This window comes from Schistocerca gregaria, chromosome 7 (assembly GCF_023897955.1).
Source record: "Schistocerca gregaria isolate iqSchGreg1 chromosome 7, iqSchGreg1.2, whole genome shotgun sequence".
NCBI lineage: Eukaryota > Metazoa > Arthropoda > Insecta > Orthoptera > Acrididae > Schistocerca > Schistocerca gregaria.
The window spans coordinates 338,299,255-338,320,456 of NC_064926.1; positions in this window are offsets into that span (position 1 = coordinate 338,299,255).

Sequence of the window (21,202 nt, forward strand, 5' to 3'; positions counted from 1 at the left end):
CTACCACTGTTCCCTTCTCTCTCCGCATAAAAAAGCGCGAATTGGTTCGCACGCCAATATTTTTATGAAAGTTTTTAATGGTGCTGAGGAAGGTAAAATGAGGCTGCTGATACCATACTTTTCAGAGTCTTCGCAGCTTTTCTGTGCTCCGATAGAAGCATTTTTTCTGTTGTTGTCTTCTTTTCCCTGCTACAGCAGGTCACGTAACTCTTACGAAAAGAAATGCATTGGTCAATAGAATTTTGTTAGTTTACTTATGTAAAACTTAAATAAGGTAAAATTAATTTTTCACCGCAGGCCGTATTTTTTGTGCAAAACAATTTTCAATGTGCTCCATTAGTACGGCGTCAAGTTGGTGGAACCCTTTTGAGATAACGGATAATTTTTCATCTTATTTGTCCATTCTACGTCACATTATAAATTGCATTTCCGCCTAACACCCAATTTTACTTGCGTATTCTATGTGCACAAGTAGTGTAACTTTGGACCTCCACATCTTGGATAAAGACATCTACATAACTAGCTGCCTATCTACCTATATATTTTTTTCGAGTTTCTTCGAGACAGGAATCTTAGAAAGATTTAGTAAGAATTGCAGCCATTTTCTGCGCATAGCAATCTTGGGATCCGCGATTGTGGTTTGATCCGCTGCTGTCGCCGAAAAAAATATTCAAAACCGCATTTTGGGCAGTTTCCTCAGCAACTGCCATGAAATTACGCACATGTGCCAATTGTTCTTTACTCATTGATTCATTAACTGGTATGCCTGTCAGTTTAATTAAATCATGGGTTATCACGGGTATAACAGTCATTAATCAATTTATTTAATTTTTACATGCATTGTTACGGGTACGAGTAGGGTAACTTAGAAACTCTGTATCGGGGAAAGGGCTGAAGATATCAAACAAATTTTCAAGGTAGTTCGATATTGGGATCTTAAGAATGCTTGGTAAAAATTATACCCATTTGCTGTACAGGTTCTTCTTCAACTCCTTGGGTGGGTTTTGGTCCTCTGGTGACGGCAAAAATAAAGTAAAAATCCCCTTTTCGATGTTTTTCGAGGAACCACCCACGAGCTAATGGTATCTTCATAAATCCCACTGTAGACCACATCAAACGCAGAAAGAACGAACCGATTTGCTCCATTTTGACTAAGCAGGGAGAAGTTAGTAATATTTATACTTATCCTTTGGTATGCAATTAGTCCCTAACCCGAGTGTTAACCAAAACACTTGGCGCTACCTTTTTATGACCAATAGAATCCAAGGCATTATCACCGGAAAATGCTGTCCCATGCATACCGATTGATCTTTTTTGACACCAATTCTCATATCACTGTACTAGATATCCCGAAATGTAGCAAGTTGCTACAAACGCCATAGTTCTACTGTGACAGTATGGGACAGCGTACGCGATCCTCAAGCTCTGGGAACATACTATTGCTATAGATACGAACATCTCAACGCGACTACCACAGCAAATATTGTGTTATCTGAATCTCAGTAATACTTGAAAATTTAATTGAAAAAAATGCATATAGGACCGGATTATCGAAAAATAGGTTACGCTTGGTTATCACTCTTGTAACGTTCCCACAATTATGTTGCAACACTTTTTCACATGGAACCAAACTTTCGGTTATATTACTGATGCAAGCGAACAGATATATGACGACCTCAAATTTTCTTTCTTGCGAGAGCAGGGTATATGTGCATCAACTGGTATAAAATATAAGATGGGAAAAATGGAACGAGATATGTGACTGCTTTGAGAAACGCCGAATATCTGGTAAACGTGCGTCCCACAGAGCCGAAATGAAATTTCGAAGAGTTATGAATAATGCATTGCGCTGGCGGCGTGGAGATTTATGTTTGTCAACATTTCAGCCACAAGGGTCGCCGTCGATAAATTGCGGACCGGCTGACCGCCAGATTGCAGCGACTCAGTGGCAGCTGCGGACAGCTCAGCGCGCAACCTCATCAGGAGCGAAATCTCCCTGTAAAAAATGCCAACCGCTGGTCTTGAGGGCACACCTGATGCAAAATTCTGGAGACACGGTTACACTGATGAGCTAAAACGCAGTACAGCAGTGATTCTGCTTGCCATGAATTCTACAAGCGGTTGGTAGTTTTCCGAAGCTGTGAAATATCAAAGACGTCAATGTACAGATTATGTGAATTTTCGGTCCGGTGACTTGTGGGAGCGGATCTGGCTTCCAGTTGCGTCCCAGGTACGTTCCATTAGGAGCTTCATGGCTGTCACATCAACGTCAGTTCATTGCCATGCTTCTTAAACCACAGGAGCACGAGTGTGCTTTGTGTAATGGACTCTTATCCTGCTGGTAGATAGATGTCTTTGCCGTCGGGGGATACGTGATGCATGAAGATATGCAGGTGGTCGCGCAATAATGTTCAAGTAGTCCAGAGACGTTATGGTGCCTTCTATTACTGTCGGCTCTATGGATACCCAGGTGAGCGGGTAATACTCATTCCACTCGACTTCCAGCAAACGTGGCGTCATTTTGACGTCATACACAGCGTTGACAATAGCACGAACTGGTATCGACTTTCGATAGCGTTCGATGCGGGCCTCTCTCGCACGGGTAACAGCTCACAAGCCTTCATGCACACGTGACGTGACACACAGTATCGAAGATTTAGAGAAACACATCGTTGTTGGCAAAATTTCTTATAACTATTATAATTAAACTTGACGTAATGGCTTATCGGCGGTTAAAGTTTTTATGGAGGGTAGAGTAGAGCATATCGTCTTAAGTTCCACAATGTCACCATAGTATTGTTACGAGTATAGATTTGTGTATAGGCAGATTGCTGGCTCTTGGTTTGTGTATTGCCACCTGCAAATATTTTCCCCTTTCCTGAAGATTCTGGCTTCCTTAACAATTCAATAGAAGTATCTTCTGCAATATTCGGTGCTATGTACATAGGATACTGCCCTCTCATGAGTGAGTTGTCACTGTCAATAATTTTCTAATGAAGCATGAAACAGACAATAGGAGCAAATATTGAAAATACGTTGGTCATCTGGTAAAACAAACTACCACTCACAGTGACAGGCACAGAATAGACTGACACATTTACAAAAGAATTAAGAGGTAACTTAGTCTCATCCATTTATAAAGTACAAATGAAATTTTATGAGTTGTTTTAGAACACTTCTTTGCCAAACAAGAATGTCTTCAGTTAAAGTACATCTTTAACCGCCAATATGTCCGCCCCCAGTAGCTGAATGGTCAGAGTGACGGATTGTCAATCCTCTGGGCCTGGGTTCGATTCCTGGCTGGGTCGGGGAATTTTCTCCGCCCAGGGACTGGGTGTTGTCCTGTCCTCGTCATCATCCTATCATCCTCATCGATTGCAGGTCGCCGAAGTGACGAACGGTCTGTCCGACGGGGGTCCCTAGCCATACGATTAAATAAAAATAAATCACCAATATGACGTTTCTCGTTATTCTGTTACAACAAATTGCACCAGTTCTGACACGTGTTGGAGAGAACCCCAGTGTCCTGGTGTTTTGAAACACCATTTGTACGTAGAACATACGTTAAATGAACTGCCACTTTCATTCGTCTGCTGCAATGGCTATCCACCCATATTAATTACAGACCAACTCATGAAACTAGTTTCAGAGTTTCAAAAAATCGGCTTATGTTGTTTAGACAACTGAACGATGCGCTTTCATTCGTCTGCTACAATGGCTATCCACCCGTGTTAATTACAGACCAACCCATGAAACTAGTTTTCAGAGTTTCAAAAAATCGGCTTATGTTGTTTGGACAACTGAGCGAACAATGTTGAATATATCCTATGAAAGGTTTCAGTACTGGGCCGTTTCAACTTGCTTTTTCTTGGTAAGTTCAAATGGTTCAAATGGCTCTGAGCACTATGGGACTTTAAAATCTGTGGACATCAGTCCCCTAAAGCTTAGAACTACTTAAACCTAAGTAACCTAAGGACATCACACACATCAGTACCCGAGACAGGCTTCGAACCTGCGACCGTAGCGGCAGCGCGGTTCCAGCCTGAAGCGCCTAGAACCGCTCGGCAACAACGGCCGGCATATTTGTAAGTCAACAAGTCGTCTCACGCTGAGGGGTTGACGAAGACGTATTAGGAAAAACAGCTACTACAATTTTTTCATGAGTTCCAGATTTGACTCTTGCAAGCAATTTCATCTCCCCCTTATTCACAGAACAGACCGCATGAACGCAGAACTTTGCACCTTTATAAACAATGTAACTTCGAATTTAAGCGGGGTAGGACGTCAAACGGGCCGACCTGGAGCAGGACAGGCATCACAGCTCATTTTAATTTCCACTATCTATACTTTTACAAATAAATTCATAAAACTTTGCAGCATGACCAGGAAGGGTTCAGGATTCACACTCAAAGCAGTGGAAGTTCAAAAACATAACAAAATAATTTTTAATGTCAAATGTCATAATTTTTTCACTTACTATTGGCTATTTGTTGCTACAGGTACACTATTCTTTATAAGTAAGAGAGATTCTTCGATGAATTTTGTAGAACATACAAACCGTACTTACAGGTGTAGGAAAATCTAGAATTTTTCAAATCTAGTAAAAACTGTGGTAAAAATGGAGACAAATAAATATATAAAATTTGAGTTTTTTCTAAACATGAAGTTTAAAATGTAAAAGCTCATTCATTTTTCCATAAATTAAATAAATTTCAGAGTTTCATACACCAGTATGTATGGTATGTGTGCTGTGCAAAATTCATCGAGACTGTCTCTTACTTATGAAGAAAATGTACCTACACAGACAAATGTAGCCAATAGTAAGTGAATAAATGACGATATTTCACGTGTAAAAAAATTCTTTTGTTATATTTTTGAACTTTTACTGCTGTGAGTGTAAATCCTGAATCCTTCCTGGTCCTGCTGACAAAGTTTTATCAATTTATTTGTAAAGGAATGTACAGTGGAAATGAACATGTCCTGTGGTGCCTTTCCTGCTCCAAGTCTGCCCGTTTGACGCCCTAACCCCCTTAAGGTAACCTGCAGTAAAGAAAAAGCATAACCTCCATTTCTCTCTCAGTAAGGTGAATGTTATTGTTTTGAGAGTCACATTCCTCTCACGTGTTGTGAACTGTACGGTCACAAAAGTTGATAGACAGTTCTTATCATCTTCGATATTGTATGATACGTTAAAATAACTTGGTAACAGGAAGTCTTGTGATATTTCGAACAATAGCTCTTCTGAATTACAGTGTATCTGGACACGACCGTCTACCGGGTGTAACAAGGTACGTGACTCATCCGACCTGGCGACTGGCTCTCATTGACACGCGATGCAGTTTCGATGGTCCCCCTCCTGCCACAACTGTATCGTTGTGTCGAAATGGGGACTCAGAGGGATCATCTGCTGCGGAGCACCATGTTGAACAATGTACGCTGAACAGTGAGTTAGAAGACAGTTTCTCCTGTAGCTCATTGTCAGATCTTCCACAGGTCGCCGTGTATCCCACTTTACACAGCCGGCAAGCCTCCTACCTTCACTTTCAGTGATAGCGTGTGGGCGTCCAACACCTTGTAACCTAAACGTGTTTTCATCGTCCTCCAACCGCTGTCCATAGGTACTGCGGTAGCACGTGAACAGATAACAGTCTTCGCCGTTTCCGCGGTCCTCGTTCGCAGGCGCCCGACCATAACAATGTGTCCTTTGTGGATTTCACCGATTGCAGTGCGTATGGTCGCTAGAATAATTTTCTGAATAAAGCTGTCCAGATCACTTTACACATGTCTTCATTTATAACATCGCTTCGGCTACTTCCATCATCAGATAAAACAGAACTTAAAAAACAAATATTCAGCGTCTGCGTCAATAAAACCTGTGCCTAAATAGGATTCACCTCGATAGGATAACCTTTCTGGACGTTGTAATCATCAACCATTATTATACGCCCATAACAGCTATACAGAGGAACACTAACCAACGCCGATGTGATCATAAATGCTAGATCATGTCATGCCAGAAGCTATCGGCGGGGCTTCTACTCGTCTGTGATACATAGTATCATAGGTTTCACTTTGATGAAGGCATTTCAGAAATAACTTTAGGAAATTATGCCGACAGGTCTTGCGAGTGAATACCTCAATGGACACATCATCAAGATGTACAAGAAAATTAAAAACAAAAAATATATTCGACCAGGGATGTATCAGAATAATAAATGCCTAATGTTTAGTGGTCTGCATTCCGACCGCATTGTGCATAGCTTCAAAAAAGGAAATGTCACAATAGGATTTCAAACCAGAGGTAGCTTGGGAATAGGTTGTGCCATAGAACTGAAAAAAAGAAATAATTGGGCAAATGTAATCACTCAGATTTATATAAAATAAATAGCAACTATTGTGAAAAATCCGGCAGAAAGTTTCCTCAGAAGTTTACGATACCATTGCTACCATGGGAGCGTTAACGATTTGACAATGCACTTAAAAATAGAGCAAAATAAGTCAATGTGAACCCAGTAAGGAAATTCCTTAAACATACGGGAGAACGATGAAACTTTCACCCATAGACACAGAGCTCCTCAAAGAATTTAAGGCGAACATAGCAAATTTCATGCTAGTCTTTTTTTCTGAGAATTGGTGGTGTGACTTACAATTTCTCTGGCGAGGTCTTCTGCTGTCCAATGGTTCACTCCTCACATCTTCTGCACCGGCGGCGTACTTCTTTCTCAAGATGGAGCTGTCATCCAAAATATTTCAGTTTAATAATCAGATTGTTTTAATTCTTTGTAAACTGTGAATGTAATTCTCGTTGCCAAACGGTATAGCTGGCCGGCATACGCCACGTGAAGGGGTTCAGATCCTTGACGGAAGGATGTTCTTCATTCGCATACTTTTGCCTGTTTCCTTGCCGATATATGAGAGTTGCATCGTTTGTATATTTGTACGGTGTGTATGAACACAATCGACGTGTGTATAGTATAGTGTTTGACGATGAGAGGGGAGACAGAGAGGGTGAAATCCAGTCCTGGTAGACAACCTACTCCTCTCGAATAGCGCAAAGATGAGCACCGGGCTCACTAAAGCCTCGTAAAATTTACGATTACGGCAGGGTATAAAACAGGACAAATTGTACTTGAATTGATGTGTAACATATCGTTGGAGATCTAATAATGGTATTTGACTAAGGCATAACCCATAACTTATGACATCCTTCGAATAAAATGTTGCATGAGTAAACCTTACGATATTTTAGTAACAATGTAACATTTTCTCCCCTTTACTGTTCTAGGGTTAACATCCCCAACGGACTGTTTTACAGGCCTATTAATTTTCGTATTTTGGCTAAGTTTTATTTGAGAGGGCAGAGTTCTTATGTGCTGGACAAGCGCAATTGTAAAAGTCACTTTCGTAATCACATTATTTTTAGCCTGTTTTTAGTACTAAAATTTATGCGGCTGTTAAGTAAATATGATTGTAGGGTAGATTTAATAAATACTTGTTGCCACATTTAGGTGAACGCCATACAGACTAATTGACGCCACCTGAAAAGCAACAGCACTAATTTAAATCTTGTTTCATAACTGGACTTCGAATGTAATTTGAAGACTGCCATTTTTATGACTAAGAAAAGAAAATTAAGTCAACGTCACCCACAGTAGCGCCATCTCTCGGCTAGCACTTACATTATCGAAAATTTTTGAGCCACGTTGAGAGTTTCTTAGGTTTAGGCGTACTTTTTACTTCGCTTTTCTGGCACAGTGATACAGCGACTACGTGCTGCAGAGGCACTTTCGTTTTTTTTTCAACTTTTTTCCTAAAAAATTAAACTAGTGAAGATACTTCATTTACTACATTATATACCGTTCTTCACTGGTGGTCCGTAACAAATTACTACTGAAGTGGTCAGAAGGTTCTGCCTAGAAGTCAACGTGTATCGAGGTATTTCACTTCTTAGTATTTAATTTTATTTGAGTTATTTCTTTGTTGTCTTATAAACTACATTTTATTCTGCTGGTGAGAATGTAGTTTCAAATGATATTATTTTGTGGCTATGCTGTAGCTGTTGCGTCGTATTTGAAATGAAGAAACTGCACTCATTATGTGGAAACGCGTTGATGAATATGACGAAAAGCCTTTTCGCCGTGCTCTTGTAACGTAGCTTTCAGTTTGATGAAAGACGAAAAGAAGGAGATTCAAAGCTTTTCTCACACAAAAGAGGATTACTTGTGTTCGTGATGTGCATCTACGGACGGTAGAAAAGAATCTTCTACTACGGTCAGCAAGGAGGTGAAGTATATAAAGCAGCATACGAAAGCTAGAGAAATGACCAAATATCATTTGTCGCCAATGCAATGTGGAATCATGCATCCATTCTTGATTTGAAAAATTTCGTAGTTCCTAACTTTTGAAGAAATAAATCTTATAGACAGAATTTTAGCGCTTTTTTTTCATAAGTCCTATTCGGTTTCCTTAAATTTCTTCCATCTCGAGCTCGGTGGGATACGTATGCCTCACAAAAAAGTAACGGAGCTGTGGAAACCAATTGACTGTCATGTGGCCGAATTATACGTTCGTTTACAATAGAGATTACACCTACAGTTTACTTACTTCAACTGATAAACAGTCCTATGACATATTTTCCTTGGTTCTCAGATTTTTAATCCAAAGAAGTCACGTCATTTCCGTATAGCGTAGAAGTCTTCGGCAGTAAAACTAATCAATTGGAATATACACCGTCCATCCAAAATGATCCGAGACCGATTTTCTTCCTGGCGTGTAAGCGACGTCAGCGTAGTAATCACCGTGTCAGTCTGAAATAACAACTTAAACAACAGATGCGCATTCGACTAGTCAGCGGTCAGTGTTAATTAGTTGACTTCAGATGGCAGTGCGTCAATGCTGTCGTGTCACAATTAGCAGTGAACCAATATCGAAACCAAGTGCTCAAGATATTATCAAGAATATTTTGAAGAAAAGTTTCTCTCGCACATCCTGACTCATGAACGACGCGTGAATTCCTGCCGCGATTTCGTTGCATTCAGAAAGTGGGAAATTCCTTTCTGCAAAAGACCACCGCAGTTGACGAGACTCCATGCTATCAATATGAGGAGTAGTTTTGGGGAAATATGGTGGTAGAGGCGTGGCAAGGTACCAGGGTCAGTGTACTATGGGGAAACTAGGGGGTGGGAGGCGTCGAGTTTGAAGATAACAGATATTTGGAGGTGTTCAGAAAGAAAGAGTAGACTGGGGTCTTTTATAAGTTAGTAGAGGGTGTACGTGGGGAGGGTAAGTGTATCTGGAAGGCTAAGCAAAGTGCATGGTATTTGAGGATTTGTACGGCGTGAAAACAGGAAGGAGGATCAGAAGTCCATGCCACATTGGCAGAGCAGAGGACGGGTCGGACTTATAGGTGTGGAAGATGGTGGAAGGATGCAAACCCCAGATTTGGCCTGTTAGTCATTCATGTAATTTTTGTCCATTGTGGGCTCTCTGTCTAACAGTTAGTAGAGGAGGCTTGCACAGCCAGTCGGCAATTAAATATTAGTCTAAGGGATTTTAGTGTTAGTTAAATGAATAGGACGATCGTAAATGGTAAGGTAAAAGTCGTGGTAACGGAAACTGCACATGTTTCGGCCTATGATCATGCTTGCGTTCTGGTATAGTTGATTATGAGGAGCTCTTGGCTGCACCAGGATGTGAACTGATTGAGATAGATCTGGAGGGATCGTTGGGATATCTGGAGGGAGCGGTAGAGGGCGAGGAAGGCAGTGCCATCGGCATACAGGTGGAGATGAAGAGGAGGAGGCGGCTTGGGCTTATCAGCAATGTAGAGGACATATAGGAGAGGTGACAGGACAGCACCTCGGGGCACATTTGCATTGGGATAGAAGATATGGCAGCTCGTATTATTGATGGTGACATAAGACAAGGTACTACAGGTAGCGAGAGAGAAGAAGGCAGTGAGGTGGACATAATTTATGGTAAGTGCACAGGTATGAAGCTTAAAGAGGAGCCCAGAAAGCCACTCTTGGTCAAAAGCTTTCTCAAGATGTAGGGAGACAAAAGTGATGGATTTGCTGTTGTTGATGTGGTGGGAGAGGAAATGAGTAAGGTCATACGAGGAAAAATTAGGACGGAAGCCACAGGTGATGAAAAGGAATCTGTAGGTGTTGTTGCATGCGGTTATGGATACGTCGGGATAGAATGGACTCAAGGACCTTGCTAAATACGGACGTGAGGCTGATGGGACGGTAGGAGGAGGTATCAGTGGCAGGTTGGTAAGATTTGACAAGGTTCTTCACGGCTCAGGAAAGAAACTTGTGAGTAGGATTACACTGTAAAGGTGGCTAAGATCTCCAGGAAAGAGACCTGTCTGTAGGTGATGCAGTCATGATCGGTAGGCGTGTTGCATTTTAGATAGAGTATCTATAGAATGTCTTGTGTTGTTAGTGGAGTATTCAGTTCTGTATGTGGGATGTTGTCTAGGTACTGGAGGCTAGGAACGACGGATGGGAGTGAGGTATTGGTTGGTGGTGGACTGTCACGAATAAGGAGTAATCGTAGAGGGGGTCATGTAAGATGGTGAAGATGTCACAGAGGTAGGACGGAAAGTGATTGGCTTTGCTTAGGTTGTCAGGGCGGGATGAAAATGTTATTTTTGCAATACTTGTGCCTTATACGCCGTTCAAAGTTTATTTCCACTGTTTAGAATATGTCAAGCTTTTGTAAACAGGCGTTCTACTGTGTATTGTCTTTTTGCGATGTAACAAGCATCTGTGAGGCCATGGCCTTTACACCTTATAACGTTCTGATTTTTTCAAGTTGATAACCTGGCATGAGGTTTAACGTAAAATGAACACGTCTTACAACGAAAAGATTTTTAAGGTATGTACATTTCCATTTCCGGTTTTTGTAATGACAAACTAAAACTTCTATGTGAAATATTATGTCTTAACTCATGTTATGCGACATATTCAATGTACATGCTGTTTGTTACATACCTGAAAATGACAAAAGTCTGTCGAAACAGGTTGCCTTTAAAAAAGAAAATATTTGATGCGATGTAGCCTGCCAAATGTTTTTAGCAAGAAAAATAGATCGCTCCTTCGGCACTCTCAAAATGAGAAAAATGACTCAAAGCCATATGGCATAAATGTATGGAAGACACCGAAGGGCAGGTTCAGCTGCCCAATTGGAAGCGGTTTTCCTGTCCTTCGCGACTGTAGGCCCTTTCCTTCGCGGCGTATGAGAGCTGTGTAGTACTTGTACGTGACTGTGTGTGTAAGCACTGTGGTATCATGTTCTTGTTGAAAAAGATAAGAGAACGGAGAGCGTGAAGCCCTATGGTACTCCTAGGACCTTATAAAATCGGGAGATCCACCTAAATATGAGTACAAGTAAATTAATAGAGTGGATCTTAAAGAAGTGACCTCCCCACATTGACTTTTCTGGGCAGATAATATAAAAACACGAGGAGGGGATTTCTCAATGTAATTGGTAACACAAATCCGTGATTTGATTATGCAGTACAAAAACTCAAATCAGCCAAAACTGCAATAGGAATCATTTCAAAAATTTGCTGAGGAACGACAGTACAATTAAATATTTAATTACGTTAAACAATTATTAAATAGTTAAATACAGTGGTGGAAACTTAATCATGAAAAATTATTCTGTAACATGATTATTCTTATTAACAGCACAAATAAAATTCCATTACTCAATTATAAATAATTTTCGCCTCTGCAGATTTAACCAAATAAATGGGTAATTTAATTAAATAATCCAAGAATTTAAAGCATTCCTATTTCTAGTTAATTGTGTAAAGAATGAAATTTTGTTAGCTTGTAATTCCCACATTAAAAATGGTGAATTGATTTTGAAAGCAGTTACTCACAGCTTGGTATACAATACAGATACAGAAAAGTTTAAAAAGTAACGCATTCGTTGGCAAATGATAACATCAGCTGATTGGCTGCCTTCTTCGCCGGCTCTGTCATCCACTTCCAGCACAGAACCACTCGCCCACTTCTACACTGAAGTAAACTCTGTTAGAGGCAGCTCTGGATTTTGCTGTTACTACTACCTTCTGTTGTGTTCTGGTGTCTTGTTGTATAACATTCTCAAGCACATGCCGAAGACCCTTGAAATCCTGGAAAGACAATCACTCCACCTCGTATTCCGCATCCACCTATCTTCCCTGCATCCTGCATCAACTCATCCACTTTCAACCCCTTGTTCCCTCCCTAGATCACCTTCGGATCCCAAACATTCGTCACAAAACCCAGTCCTGGCATCTAGTTTCCCATCTCCAAACATCAATCCAGATACCCTGCTCCTCCACTATATTCCAAATGGTTCAAATGGCTCTGAGCACTATGGGACTTAACTTCTGAGGCCATCAGTCCCCTAGAACTTAGAACTGCTTAAACCTAACTAACCTAAGGACATCACACACATCCAAGCCCGAGGCAGGATTCGAACCTGCGACCGTAGCGGTCACGCGGTTCCCTACGGTAGTGCTAGAACCGCTCGGCCACCCCGGCTGGCCACTGTATTCCACATAGCATCTTCATGCCTTACAGATCCTCTCTCGGCGGAATTTCAACCAACTCCCAGTCCCCAACGATGAAATCCATCATACATGCCCCTCTTTCCAATCCTATCCACTACGCTCCACCTCACACCTTCCTTCCATTTCCTTCCCTATCATTTCCTCCACTTCTCTGATTTTCAGTCGTCTGCGGTTCCAGTGGCTCCCATAGTCATACTCAGCATTCCATCTTAGTCATAACCATGACCATCTTCATACATCATCAGCACCACCAGTACTCCACAACATCTTCCACATTATCATCAGTGATTTTATTTTAAATACGAGGGTCATTCAGTAATTAAAGAGACAAATTATTCAGGGGAAAAAACTGTTGCTAGGGCTGATTTGGTACTTTTATGGCTTTAAGTTGCCATCACTGGGATGAGCCCTGATGTATCAAAATTGTTTTTCTTATAACCTCAACAATAGATTTCAAGACGGCGACTCCTCTCGAAACATCCACATTAGTTAAACAACGTTCTGTTATTCGTTTTCTACTTGCTGAAGGGAGAAACTTATGTAAATATACCATATGATGTCTAAAGTTTTTGGTGAAGGTTGTATCAATCATTCAAATTTTTACAAATCGGTACAGCAATTCAAAAACGATTTCGACTCAATGACTGGCTAACACCGTTCTGACAGAACAGTTGCAATTTCATCTCCCTCACTTGAAAGTCAAGTTGATGACATTATTCGTCCCAACCGCCGTGTGACTGTGGTAGCAGCGCGGGATAAGCCGAGCGGTCTTGGACGCTAGAGTCATGGACTGTGCGGCTGTTCCCGGCGGAGGTTCGAGTCCTCCCTCGGGGATGAGTGTGTGTGTCTGTCCTTAGGATGATTTAGGTTAAGCAGTGTGTAAGCTTAGGGACTGATGACTTTAGCGACCGGCCGCGGTGGCCGTGCGGTTCTAGGCAGTTCAGTCCGGAACAGCGTGACTACTACGGTCGCAGGTTCGAATCGTGCCTCGGGCATGGATGTGTGTGATGTCCTTATGTTAGTTAGGTTTAAGTAGTTCTAAGTTCTAGGGGACTGATGAGCACAGATGTTCAGTCCCATAGTGCTCAGAGCCATTTGAACCATTTTTTGATGACTTTAGCAGTTAAGTCCCGTAAGATGTCACACACATTTGAACATTTTTTTGACAGTTGTAATAATAGATGATAATGTTCAAGTTAGTAACGGTACAGTTCACAGTATCTGTAAGCAGCTGAATTACCGCAGAACATGTGGAATATGGCTCCCAAAGGAGTTGACGCTGCTACACAAGGAAACAAAGTTGATAGAGTGCACAGAGTAAAGAAACGTTCTGGAAGAGATTCAAATGGGTCAAATGGCTCTGAGCACTATGGGACTTAACATCTATGGTCATCAGTCCCCTAGAACTTAGAACTACTTAAACCTAACTAACCTAAGGACATCACACAACACCCAGTCATCACGAGGCAGAGAAAATCCCTGACCCCACTGGGAATCGAATCTGGGAACCCGGGCGCAGGAAGTGAGAACGCTACCGCACGACCACGAGCTGCCGACTCTGAAAGAGAAGATGAACACTTCCTCCACCAAATTTTAACTTTTGATGAACCTTGGGTTCACAATTATGAGCCAGAATCGAAAATACGAAGAATAGAGAGGAAACACACCTACTCACCTGTCAAGAAAAAATTCAAAACCCAATCGTCAGCAGTGAAAGTCTTGTTGACGTAATAAATAAAAAATTGCAATTCGGGTAACCTACTACGAACAGCGCAGTGAATTCATTATCGTAGCTAAGATAGACACAAAGCCCATGCCCACCACAGTAGTACAGGTTCGTATGCCAACTACCTCCCCAGATGATGAGATAAAAGAAATTGTTCATATAGTTAAAGGTGGCAAAAGTTTAATTCTGAAAGGGACTGGAATTGGATAGTAGGAAAAGGAAGGGGGGGGGGGGGGGTAAAATAGTGGGTGAATATGAACAGGTAGAAATGAATGAAAGAGGAAGCCGCTTGGTGGAATTTTGCACAAAGCGTAATTTGATCCTCACTAACACTTGGCTGAAGAATCATGAAAGAAGTATGTGCATGTACAAGAGACCTGGAGCCACCGGAAGGCTTTAGATTGATTATCTAATGGTGAGACATATGTTAAGAAAATAGGTTTTAAATTGTAAGAGATTTCCAGACGCAGATATGGACTCTGACCAAAATTTATTGGTTATGAATTGTAGATTAAAACTGAATAAATTTGAAAAAAGGTAGGAAATTTAGGAGACGGGGCCTGGATACGTTGGAAGAACCAGGAGTTGTCGATAGGTTCAGAGGCGAGCATAAGACAGCGGTTGACAAGAACAGAGGAAAGGAATACAGTAGAACATGAATGAGTGGCTTTAATAGATGAAATTGTGAAGGCAGCAGAGTATCAAACAAGTACAGAGACATGGCCTCGTAGAAATTCTTGGGTGTCAAAAGAGATATTGAATTTAACTGGTGAAAGAAGAACATTTAAAAACCCAGCAAATGAAGCAGACGGAAAGTAATACAAGCATTTAAAAAATGAAATTGACGGGAAGTGTAAAATAGCTAAGCAAGAAAGGCTACAGAACAATTTTAAGGATTTAGAAGCTTGTTTGACTAGGGGAAAAGGGATGCCACACACAGGAAAATTAAAGAGGAATATGGGGAAAACAGCAGTAGTTGTATGACTACCAAGATCTAGGATGGAAAACCAGTCCTAAGCAAACAAGGGAAAGCTGAAAGCTAGAAGGAGTATACAGAGGATCTATCCAAGGGAGATGAAGTTGAAGGCAATGTTGTAGAAACGGAAGTGGAACTAGATGAATATGAGATGGGAAGTATCATACTGGGAGAAAATTTGACAGAGCTCTGAGAGATCTACGTCGAAACAAGGCACTGGGAATAGTAGATATTTCATTACATCTATTGATAGTCTTGGGAGAGCTAGCCATGACAAAACTCTTCCATCAGGCGTGCAAGATATACAAGACACGGAAATATCCTCAGACTTCAAAAATAATTTGATAATGTCAGTTCCAAAGAAAGCAGGTGCTGACAGGCGTAAAAATTACCGAACTAACAATTCAATAAGTTGTTGAAGGTTCTTAAATTCAATAAGTCAAGATTGCTTTGCCGCAGTGGTAACACCTGTTCCCGTCAAATCACCGAAGTTCACTGTCGGGCTGGGCTAGCACTTGGATGGGTGACCATTCGGACTGCCGAGCGCTGTTGGCAAGCAGGGTGTACTCAGCCCTTGTGAGGCAAACTGAGGACCTACGTGATTGAGAAGTAGGGGCTCCGGTCTCGGAAACTGATATTCGGCCGGGAGAGTGGTGTGCTAACCACATGCTCCCTCATATCCGCATCCGATGATGATACCTATCAGCTGAGGATGACACGGCGGCCGGTCAGTACCCTTGGGCCTTCATGGCCTGTTCAGGATGGAATTTAGTTTTATTTTACTTTTTTTCTTTTTTTTTCTTTTTTTGCAAAATACTATTAGGAATCCTGTACAGAAGAATTGAGAAACAGGCCGAAGCCGATCTCGGAGAAGATCAACTTAGATTCCGAAGAAATGTAGAAACACGCCAGACAATACGACTTATAAGAGACGATACGTTAATAATTCCAATCCTACGGTTATAGCATTTCTAGACCTAGAAAATGCTTTGGACAATTTGACTGGAATACACTCTTTTTCGATATTCTGAAGGCTGCAGCGATAAAACAGGGAGCCAATGGCTATTTATAATTTATATAGAAACCAAACAGCTGTTATGAAAGGCGAGGGGCATGAAGGGCTGGCAGTGGTTGTAAAGGGAGTGAAACAGGTTGTAGCTTATCCCCGATGTTATTCAATTTGTACATTAAACAAGCCCTAAAGGAAACCAAAGAAAAATTAGGAGTAGGAAGTAAAGATCAGGGAGAAGAAATAAGAACTACCATATTTGCCGATGACATTGTAGTTCTATCAGAGAGATCAAAGGACTTGGAAAAGCAATTGAACGGAATGGACATGTATTGAAAGGAGGACATAAGATGAACATCAACAATGTCTTGAAAGGAGGACATAAGATGAACATCAATAAAAGGAAGACAAAGGTAACGGAGTAGCGGAATGAAATGCTGAGGGAACTATCTCAGGAAACGAGGCACTTAATGTAGTACATGAGTTTTGGTATTTGAGCAACAAAATAACTGATGACGTTAGGAACAGAGAGGATATACAATGTGGGATGCCAATGGCAACAAAAGGATTTTTGAAGAAGAGAAATTTGTTAACATCCAATATATATATTTAGGTGTTAGCAAATCTTTTCTGAAAGGTTTTGGATGGAGTGTGGCCATGTCTGAAAGTGAAATGTGGACGATAAATAGTTTAGACAAGAAGAGAATAGAAGCTTTAGAAACGTAGCGCTGCAAAAGAATGCTGGAGTTGAGGAGGGTACATCACGTAACTAATGAGGAAGTGCTGAAGAGAATTCGAGTCTCGGTCCGGAAACCAGTTTTAATCTGCCAGGAAGTTCCATATCAACGCACACTCCTCTGCAGAGTTAAAATTTCACTTTGAAGAGAACTGATGTGACAAGAAATTTGTCGCACAACTTTACCAAAAGAAGGGGTCGATTGATAGGGCACATTCTGAGACACCAAGCGTTCACCAGCTTAGTACTGGAGAGAAGTGAGGGGGGTTAAAAACGTAGACGCAGTACAGTAAGCAGACTCAGAAGGATGTACGTTGCAGTAGTTATTCGGAGATGGAAAGGCTTGTACAGGATAGGGTAGCATAGAGAGCTGCATCAAACCTGTTTTTGGACTGAAGACCACAAAAACAATTTGAACAACTCTAATCTTGTCTGACGCATATTGCAGTCACACTGCTCGGAAGTGTACAGAAATCTGTTGTAAATTATTAACGTGTATTGCATATTTATGGTCATTCCTTACCAATCATTTCATTGGCAGTAGGCGTCTGACTTTTTATCAGACTTCAGTTAAGGTAAGAGAGTGTGAGCACTCCCAATGACATTGAAGTTCTTTTTGTTGCTTATGATAATAATAAAAAATTGTTCTCAGTATGAGATCTGAATGATTTAGGATTCATAAATAAGTAGTGAAAGTTTCTCACTGAGTCCACTTCGACATGGTTCATAGAGTAAGACAGTCTGTAGAGTAATAAGGAGCGTTCTCCATTAACTTTAGTTTCTACATGGCTGGGAGACCCTGATGGAGTTAGCTGGGAGTCGGAGTAACGCTATTACCTCCTCCCACACGTACCACTCTCCGCTAATTCACAGAGGACGTGGCTGACGTGGAGTGGGTGGGAGCGAGTGGATGCGTGCATTCCGTGTCCCGGCGGTACGGCGAAGCCAAGACGAAGATTACTGACTGAGAAGTAAAGTGGACACACTACAGGATTTAACAGAAGCTCGCAGTGGTTTATTAGCGACTCTTGTGTCGGGCAGTTGCCACAGCTTAACCAGAGAATCCGCTCAAGGTTCCTGTGGCTGCACTGATCTATAAAATAATGCTCGTGAAATCACAGACCATAGTGTTTGCCAGTGACGAAAGCCACAATAAATACAATATTGTACTTAAGGAGTAACAAAGAACTGAATTCCGAATCTTGAAAGCGGTAGTCAAATATGAAATCAGATTGCGTTACTTGTTATTCACGACGAAATCAACTACTACTGTTTAAGTCAGCAACTGAAATATTAGTAGCAAAAATGCTGTTATGCATAAACGCTGAAAAATCTAATGTAGATGGTTACGTCTCCCAAGGCTGTTACAGATGCGTCAGATTGAGAGGGACGGAATGTTTTTTTAATGATCACTCTTCCTTTGCAGTGATTTCTTGTTTCCCTCTCCCCCTCCCATTCTTTAATTTTTTTAATGGCCTAGTTTGCCTAGTTTGATGTTCCTATCACGAATTCCTATCCTGTGGTACTCTCCTCATCTCACAGTAACACTGGCATTGAACGTCATCAGTTATTCATTGGATATATTCCAATCTCTGTCTCCCACTATATGTTTTACCCTCTACATCTCCCTCTTGTATGAGGGGAGTGATTACATATTTTGCCGACACATGTTCTATCCTGTAGTCTCTTCTTCTTGTCACTGTCCTCCGTATGGCCCTTTTCTCGCCGATTATATGAAGAACTTCCTCATACATTATCTTATTAATCTATCTACTTTATGAGAGTCATCTATAGCACAACCCATCAAACGCTTTGGCTCTCTCCTTTTCGGTATTCCCACAGTCCATGTTTCGCTTATATACATATATTGATATTCATTCCCAGGAATTTATTCCTCAAATTAGCGCCCACTTTTGATACCGGTAGACTTCTTTTGGCCAGGAATTCCATCATTGCCTTTGCCACTTTGCTTCTTACGATTCCTTTGCTCCGTACGTCACGTGTTATGTTGCCTTCAAGGTAGCAGAATTCCTTTTCTTGGTCTTCTTATTGGTCCCCAATTTTGATGGTTTCTCACTAATCTCGTTACTCCTGCTTCTCGTTACATCCCTCTTTCTTTGGTTTCTTCTGAGTATTCTGTACTCACTAGACTCCCATTCCGTCCTGTAATAACCTCTTCACAGTCACTGAGTGTAACCATGTCATCAGCAAATTTTAAGGTTGGTATCATTTTAACCTGAATTTTAATAACACTCTTGAATCTTTCTTCGATGCACAGAGCGAAGATTAAGGGCGAGAGACTGCATCACGGTCTTACGCCCTTTTGGATCAGAGTACTTCGTTCTTAGTCTTCCATTTCGAATATCTTGCTCCATTGTACATTGTCTAACGCTTTTTCCAGGTAGACAAATCTTATGAACGTGTCTTGATCTTTGTTCAGCCTTGATTTCATTAACAATTGCCAAGTCAGGACAGCCTTTCAGGACAGCCTCTCTTGTGCTTTGCCATTTGCCTCAGTTTTTCCAGATATTTCGAAGAAATATACTGTACCGCTTCTCCCTTATTTTATCCCAAGTCCTTCACAGCTCTATTTCACTCTATTACCGGATCCCTTATGCCTTTATCTTCCACATAGTCTCCCATTTCTCCATGAATCACGCCATCTAATCGGTCCTCCTCCTCCTCCTCCTCCTTTAAGCGTCTTCGGTGAACTATTTCCTCCTATTCTCCGGCACTCACTGAAGGACGACGCTGGCTCGTACACTGCCAGATCAGCAGCCAACAGTCGTAGACTGCTGCTGTTGCTATCCGTAGGATTGTTTATGTATATGGATAACAAGAGCGATCCTACTACACTTCACTGGGGCAGTCCTGACGACACCTTGGTTTCCGATAAACAGTTGCCATATAGGGATAGGTAATGGGCTCTATTACTTGGGAAGTCTTCGAGCCACATATGTGAGAAGGTACTGCTCACATATTATGTACTTCATTTCTGCTCCACTCACAAAACGTATAGCACACAAGAATTCATTTATATTAGTGATATTGTTCTTCACTTCAGTATTTAAATCAGCAGTGAGGAGGGGGTCGAGTTTCGGTACGAACATTTAGTCGGTTGTTAATTCATCCACAAATTATTTACAAAATGGTGGACGTGTCACCTCATTTGGAGACGGCAATCTGCTAATTCTTGTTTTCAGCAACATTATCCATCAGAAAAATACTAGTCAACTATTCGTTTTTATCACACAATTAGTCACTGCCTACATCACCTACATCACACACACACACACACACACACACACACACACACACACAGACACACACATACACACACACACACACACACACACACACACACACACACACACACACACATACACACACACACACACACACACACACACACACACACACACACACACACACTTTCGGTTGGCTTTAAGGCTTTGACGATACTTTCATCATTTTATTGAATACTTAGTGTTACGCCCGTCGCCTGTCTGAAAAAGCTGAATCGGCATTGCACCAAAATGTATCAGATTTTGAGGTAAATAAAATAGAAAACAGATAAGAATTATCCATAGAGATCCTGAGCATAGAATTTAATGTGACACTGTACTCTAAGTGACAGTATTACGGTAGTAATATTTTGCTGTTCACTACTCTGCATCATGTAAATATCCCTTGACTTCGTAGTATAAATTACTTGAGAGTTAAGCCTTAATATAACATTTAAATCTTTAGACAATAATTTTCTTCTTAATCTCCTCCGGCAATTTATTGCAGAATTTTATTCTGTTGTAAAAACAATATCTGTTTTTTTTTGTTAACTCAGGGAAAATGTCAGTCAGGCTCTTATTCCACGATCGTGAATGCTGCTGTTTGTGACATAATTACCGATGCTTTTCCACTGTTGAGCATTTCACATCCCATTTTCACATTTATTTCAATTTTACTGTATCGCTTTCCTCTTCCTATAACTGTCGGTAAAATTCGACAGGTTGCAACTTGCAAGCATTGAAATAAGAATACTTATATTGTAATAGTTGAGACTCTATATTACAGTGGTTCGAGTGATAATTAGGAGTCGCTGATGGAATACGAGGTGTGTGAGAAAAGTAATAAAACTGATAACACTACGAACGATCTGGCAAAGCCGTGTTGCTCTACTTGTGTAG